The sequence below is a fragment of the Cervus elaphus genome, chromosome X (genome assembly GCF_910594005.1).
Source record: "Cervus elaphus chromosome X, mCerEla1.1, whole genome shotgun sequence".
NCBI classification, from domain to species: domain Eukaryota; kingdom Metazoa; phylum Chordata; class Mammalia; order Artiodactyla; family Cervidae; genus Cervus; species Cervus elaphus.
In genome coordinates, this window is record NC_057848.1 from 152,221,329 (window position 1) to 152,227,100 (window position 5,772).

The following is a 5,772-nucleotide window of genomic DNA, read 5'->3' on the forward strand; positions in this document are numbered from 1 at the left end:
AGCTTTGTGCTGTAATTTCCAGTTGATCTTATTCAAAGAACAAGATGGGCACAGTGTGCTCAGTGGTCTTGCAGATTTGTCTCTTGCTTCAGCAGTATTTGGACTGAATAGACCTAGGAACGCCCCTTGCTCCAGCCTTTGACCACCCTTCAACCTTTTTTTCCAGTCACAACCTTCTGAATCAGCCACTTAACTCTCTGCAATCACCAGGAGTACCAACACCATTTTTGAGCTTAACTGCTTATTACCAATCAACTATGAGCTCCCAGTTTCATCAGAATGATTCTGCTGAGGTGGAGGCCCTGTCCACCTCCTGGTCACCGTGCATCTGTGGGCCTTGCACCTACTTCTCTCTGGGCTTCTGTTTTCACAGCAATCATGTGGCTCTGGAAAGCTGGAGGGGGCACTTTCTCTGTGGATTGGCCAAGGAGAAGTGCAAGGGTGCAGAGCATTGCTTGAAAATGCAAAACCAGTGCAGTGGCTGCGCCTGGACATGCAGAAGCATCTTAGGATAAGTGGGGTAAAATCCAGGATGCTATGGAAGCCACCCTTTTCATGCAGAAGAGCCTGAACTAGGCCTTTTTGGATCTACATGGCCTGGATTCTGCCCTCGCAGACTCCCACATCTGTGACTTCCTGGAGAGCCACTTCCTAGATGAGGAGGTGAAACTCATCAGGAAGATGGGCAACCACCTGACCAACTTCCGCAGGCTGGCTGGACCCCAGACGGAGCTGGGCAGGTCTCTTTTGGAAAGGCTCATCCCCAAGCACGACCAGGAGCCTCCTGAGTCCAGTGGCCTTTGAGGAGTCCCTCTGGTGTTAGGGCTTCTGCTTGAAGTCCCTCTCTGCAACCACGAGGCAGCTTTTTAACATCCTGAAGCCCTCTCCAAAGCCTTGGACCAAATGGAAACAATAAAGCCTTTTGCAGCAAACCAACAACAACAAAACAAAGATCAAGATGGCAATGTGATGGCTACATGTGACATGGTTGTGATCAAATCTTGGTGTTTTTCCAGGACTTTTTAGCTCTGTAGTTGCTTTCCACAGTGTTTTTAGAGGAAGGGGTTAGTGGCAGCTCACAGCAATAAAGGAGTATCTAATTGAAAGCTTATGTATTCTTTGTTCATTACTTCTCCCCAGCAAACAACATAAAAAATATGTTTATTTTTCTAAGAGGGCATCTTTTATTATGGCATTAATTTGGAGAGACAAATATAGGGTCAGAGGAATAGATTTTTTAAATTTTTTAAAAAAGATTTATTTATTTATTTTGGCTGTGCTGGATCTTCGTTGCTACATGCAGTCTTCCTCTAGTTGCAGCAAGCGGGAGATACTCTCTAGTTGCAGTGCATGAGCTTCTCATTGTGGTAACTTCTCTTGTTGCAGAACATAGGCTTTAGGCACGTGAGCTTCAGTAGTTATGGTGTGTGGGCTCAGTAGTTATAGCTTGGGGATTCTAGAGACATGGGTTCAGTAGTTGTGGCACATGGGCTTAGTTGCTCCATGGCATGTGGGATCTTCCCAGAGCAGGGATTGAACCCATGACCACTGAATTGGCAGGCAGATTCACAACCTCTGGACCACCACAAAACCTCCATGGATTTTTTTTTAAAGTAACGATAATACATTGAAAATGATTGCCCCAGCTGTTAAAATGTGATGGGAACAGGTCAAAGTGACCATCAGTAACTATTTTTGTGCATTAAAATTTTTTGCATTTGTAAAAATAGCACAATATCCATATCATAAATGTAAAAAATGTTAATATCCTTTGTCCCAGGAATTCTTCCTCTAGAGAAAAAGGCATTTGTGTGCAAGGATGTTCATTACAACTTCATTTAAAATAGTTAATATTAGAAACAATCTGGTTTTCTAACAACTGAAGATTACAGTTTAATGGAACTTATAGTTCATCCATATAATACATTCAATAAATTTAGTTTTTCAAGTAATATTTAATGCATGAGAAAAAGCTTGTGATGGAGTCTTAGTAAAGGTAAGTGACACATGTTATTATATATGTAGACACACACATATTCTAATCCCAATTTTGTTAAAAAATGTTCTTGTGCTTTGAACATATACTTAAAAGAAGTGTCTCAAATATGTAAGATAAACATTATAGAACCAAAACTGGATGATAAAAAAGTAAATTTATTAGCCTCCAACTAATAAAAATAAATGGAAAAAAAATCCTAATAGTTTCCATTCACTCTACATGGGTTGATAGGTTGTCATATGTACCTCCTAGGGTATAGAAACCCTACTTTGAATGCTGAACTCTATGTTTTTTTTGAAGTATAGTTTATTTACAATATTTTGTTAGCTTCAGGTGTATAGAAAAGCGATTCAGTTATATATATTCTTTTCCATTATTGGTTGTTACAAGACACTAAATATAGTTCCCTGTGCTATAGAGTAGGTCCTTGTTTGTCAATTTTATATAAAGTAGTGTGTATCTGTTAATCTGATACTCCTAACTTATCCCCCTGTCCCACTTTCCCCTTTTACAACCATAAATTTGTTTTCTATGTCTATGAGTCTGTTTTTGCTTTATAAATAAGTTCATTTGTATCATTTTTTTTAGATTACACATGTTAGTGATATCATAATGAATGTATTTGTCTTTCTCTGTTTAACTTACTTCTCTTAGCATGATAATCTCCAGGTTCATCCGTGTTGCTGCAAATGGCATTATTTCATTCATTTTTATGGCTGAGTAATATTCCATTGTATATACATCACATCTTGTTTATCCATTCATCTGTTGATGGACATTTAGGACATTAGGACCTACTTTGATTAGTGAAATCTGAGGGCCAAGCTTAATCAGGAAATTTTTCTGTTATATTTCAAACACAAAACAGACATTTTCTAATTGTTTTCCTTTCTGTTTTCTTTTTTCTTTTTAATCCAAGCCATGCAACTTGTGGGATCTTAGTTTCCCAACCAGGGGTTGAACCTGGGCCCATGATAGTGAAAGTGCTAAGTCCTAACCACTGGACTGCCTGGGAATTCCCTGTTTTTCTTTCTTCAACTGAATTTTTTTTAGGAAGAATTGAATACTTTGCTCCCCCTTTCTCAGAGTATAGAAATTTTATTTGGTCACAGTGACAGGGAGAAAACAATAAAGTGTAATTGTTAATAGTCTGTTCCTGCTCTGTACTTTCTAGGTATAAAGGATACTTTTCTGGTCACATAGTACCATTATTTCTTTATTTTTCCTTGTCCTTGAGTTCTTATATATTTTTAATCTTGTAGAGTCTATATATAAGTTATCTGAAATAATTTTTGGAATGAGATAAAGTATGAATGAAGAAGATTAAAATATTTATTTATCCTTCTTTCTCAGAAGCATCCCTTATTCATAGTTTTAAAAGAGGTTATTAAATTTTTTTAAAAAGCAAAATATAAATATGGGTTGGGTCAGAGTCACTAAGTGACTTTATATATTTGCAAAATGTATTTTTAAGACCAGATTGTAGCAGGTTACAGAAGAATACAACATAATGTTTTAAAGGTACTAGTAAATATACTGGATAGATTGTGTCCTGTAAGTCATATATCAATAAACTTAAATTTCCAGTCTCAGAGATATAGTGGCATAAATCAAGTTTCATATGGAATATTGAAGGCATGTCAAACAGAACCACTGTAATTCAATAGTCTAGAATGATAAAATAAGAAAATATTTTGTAAGAAATAGTAATAATTTTATAAAACCTCAGTGATTTAGAAATGAAACATGAAAAATGCAAAATCTGTACAATGGTTTATTAAGTAGAGCGCAATCTTTGAAGTATGGCCCTAGTGCCATTCAATTCTAAGCTGGGCAATTAGTGCCCTGAGTTTGTTAATACCTGTGTCTGAAGAAAAAGAGGAAGGAACAGTGTGGTAGCTTCCTTAACACAACAAACTAAACACATTTGAGAATGTATATTAAGATTATAGAGGCTTAATATTAAAGCAGATTAGGGATTTAATCGTTACTTTTCTTTAAGAAATATTTTTTGAGCACCTGTTATGTGCCACGATTCTTCTAAGCTCATTGAGGATACAGCAGTGAACAAAATACACAGTCTCTGCCCTCATGGAGCTTATATTCTAACGAAGGAGACATTGAACAAACAAATTAGCAGCTATGTATTTGATATGCTGTCAGGCTGTTAGAAGAGCTATACTCTAAATGAAACAAATTAAAAGCGTAGGGGTCACCAAGAGCTGCTATTTCAGATGTTGTTGTTGTTGTTTAGTTGAAGTTGTGTCCGATTCTTTGCGACCCCATGGACTGTAGACTGCCAGGCTCCCCTGTCCATGGGATTTCCCAGGCAAGAATACTGGAGTGAGTTGCCATTTCAGATATGGTAGTAAGCAAAGAGGCATTTGTGAGGGTTCCATTACTTTCATTGTTAGTATATTCTTTTATTTCAATGCATATACAAACATTAAGTAAGTTGCATTTTCAAATGGTAGATTGTGATAATTTACAATGGATTTTATTTAATAATTTGAACAGAACAGGAACACCAATGTGTTGGAAATCTCTTCCTTTTCACACCTGTGTCTTGATCATTTTACTCTCTCTTCTCTGGAATCTTCCAGTTCTGAGTGCTGCCTCTCTTTTTTTCATCTTCCCCCGACAAACCACCCTGTATACCTGAGTGGAACCTTGATTGAAGGGAGGAAGGGAACCATATGGGCACCCAGAGTGAGAGCTTTATCTTAACTTCAGTATAGTTTGACTGTCTAGACAACTGCACATACATTTTTTATTTTTCCTTCCATAAAGCTCAGAAGTTCTCAAATTTGAGGGGGCCTCAAAATCAGTTTATGAGTAGTACACAACATACCATTTGTTATAGGCAGTAAACTATTATGAGTAATTTAAGAGATTTTCAAAAGTAATATTTACTATATGCAATATTTGCTGTGCATTCTGAGTTTAGTGACCAAATCCCAAGTAACTTTCCTCTGTAGGCTTAAAAACATCATCATGGCATGAAGGACTGAAGGTAGTAAGGTGGGAGAAACGGGAACACTGTGGAGCTATGAGTATTAGATTTTGGAGGGTGGAAAACTGAGCAAATATAGAGAAGACCAAAGTAGAAAAGCAATCAGTGTTAACTTCACCACCCTAGAGATGATTATTTTTAATATTTTGGAACATATTCTCCTAGATTTATTTATTTAATAAAAATAGGATAATAGTTTGCATATTATTCTGTAGCCTACTCATTAATCTATGCGTTTACAAACCTGTGTGCCATATAATTTGGATAGTGTCCCATCCGCACTGAGTTACCCTCCAAATTCAAAGTGAGAAGAAATATCACTGTGGGTTGTGGCATCTGGTTTCTTTTCTCCTTTTTTTTTTTTTTTTTTTTTTGGGCAATGTGGCATGCGGGATTTTAGTTCCCTGGCCAGGGATCCAGCCTGTGCCCCTTGTAGTGGAAGTACAGAATCTTAACCACTGGACCGCCAGGGAATCCTGGGATCTGGTTTCTTGAACAGCTGCCTAGGGGCCATTTGGTATTACTGGAAAGTGAAAGTGATAGTCACTCAGTCGTTCTTGACTCTGTGATCCCATGGACTGTAGCCTGCCAGGCTCCTCTGTTCATAGAATTCTCCAGGCAAGAATACTGGAGTGGGTTGCCTTTCTCGTTGCCAGGGGATCTTTCCAACCCAGGGATTGAACCTGGGCCTTCACATTGCAGGCAGATTTACCATCTGAGTCACCAGGGAAGCCCAGTGTTATTGGGGGATGTGTGCAAT

The 5,772-nt window shown here is 37.8% G+C and overlaps 1 pseudogene; it reads left to right on the forward strand.

Annotated features, from left to right (window-relative positions):
• Window positions 1–257: 257 nt before the first annotated feature.
• LOC122690546 lies at window positions 258–804 on the forward strand (annotated as a pseudogene).
• Window positions 805–5,772: the final 4,968 nt, after the last annotated feature.